Below are 917 nucleotides of genomic sequence, written 5' to 3'. Positions count from 1 at the left end.
TTATTATTATTTTTCTGTGCCTTCTTCTTTGTCATATGAGCAGGAGCAAGGATAAGAACATTTTTGTGGAAGCAGATCCAGAACCTGAAAGGACTCTGAAGAGAATATTAAGAGAAGCTAAAATACAACAATCCAGAGATAACCTTTCAGAAATTTTCGAACAGGAAAAGGAGATGGCAGCCGAAAATAATAATAATGTAAGGAAGATGCTTGGTGACTTTACTGCACCTAATTCCAATTTACATGGAAGAAGCATCTCCATTCCTGCCATTGGAGCAAACAACTTTGAGCTGAAACCTCAATTAGTTTCTCTGATGCAGCAGAACTGCAAGTTTCATGGACTTCCATCTGAAGATCCTTTTCAGTTTTAAACTGAATTCTTGCAGATATGTGATACTGTTAAGACTAATGGAGTAGATCCTGAAGTCTACAGGCTCATGCTTTTCCCTTTTTCTGTAAGAGACAGAGCTAGATTATGGTTGGATTCTCAACCCAAAGACAGCCTGAACTCCTGGGATAAGCTGGTCACGGCTTTCTTAGCCAAGTACTTTCCTCCTCAAAAGCTGAGCAAGCTTAGAGCTGATGTTCAAACCTTCAGACAGAAAGAAGGTGAATCCCTCTATGAAGCTTGGGAAAGATACAAACAGTTGACCAAAAAGTGTCCTTCTGACATGCTTTCAGAATGGACCATCCTGGATATATTCTATGATGGTTTATCTGAGCTATCAAAGATGTCACTGGACACTTCTGCAGGTGGATCCATTCACCTAAAGAAAACGCCTGCAGAAGCTCAAGAACTCATTGACATGGTTGCTAATAACCAGTTCATGTACACTTCTGAGAGGAATCCTGTGAGTAATGGGACGCCTATGAAGAAGGGAGTTCTTGAAGTTGATACTCTGAATGCCATATTGGCT

General features: G+C 40.3%; 1 non-coding gene across 1 annotated transcript; it reads right to left on the bottom strand.

Annotated features, from left to right (window-relative positions):
- Positions 1-569: 569 nt before the first annotated feature.
- Positions 570-677, bottom strand: LOC112724597 (small nucleolar RNA R71). The gene has a single exon (XR_003163752.1). It is a non-coding gene; the product is annotated as a small nucleolar RNA R71 (small nucleolar RNA).
- Between the last annotated feature and the right edge of the window lie 240 nt (positions 678-917).

The sequence above is a fragment of the Arachis hypogaea genome, chromosome 11, assembly GCF_003086295.3.
Source record: "Arachis hypogaea cultivar Tifrunner chromosome 11, arahy.Tifrunner.gnm2.J5K5, whole genome shotgun sequence".
Taxonomy (NCBI): Eukaryota; Viridiplantae; Streptophyta; class Magnoliopsida; order Fabales; family Fabaceae; genus Arachis; species Arachis hypogaea.
This window is presented reverse-complemented; position numbering and strand designations above follow the sequence as displayed.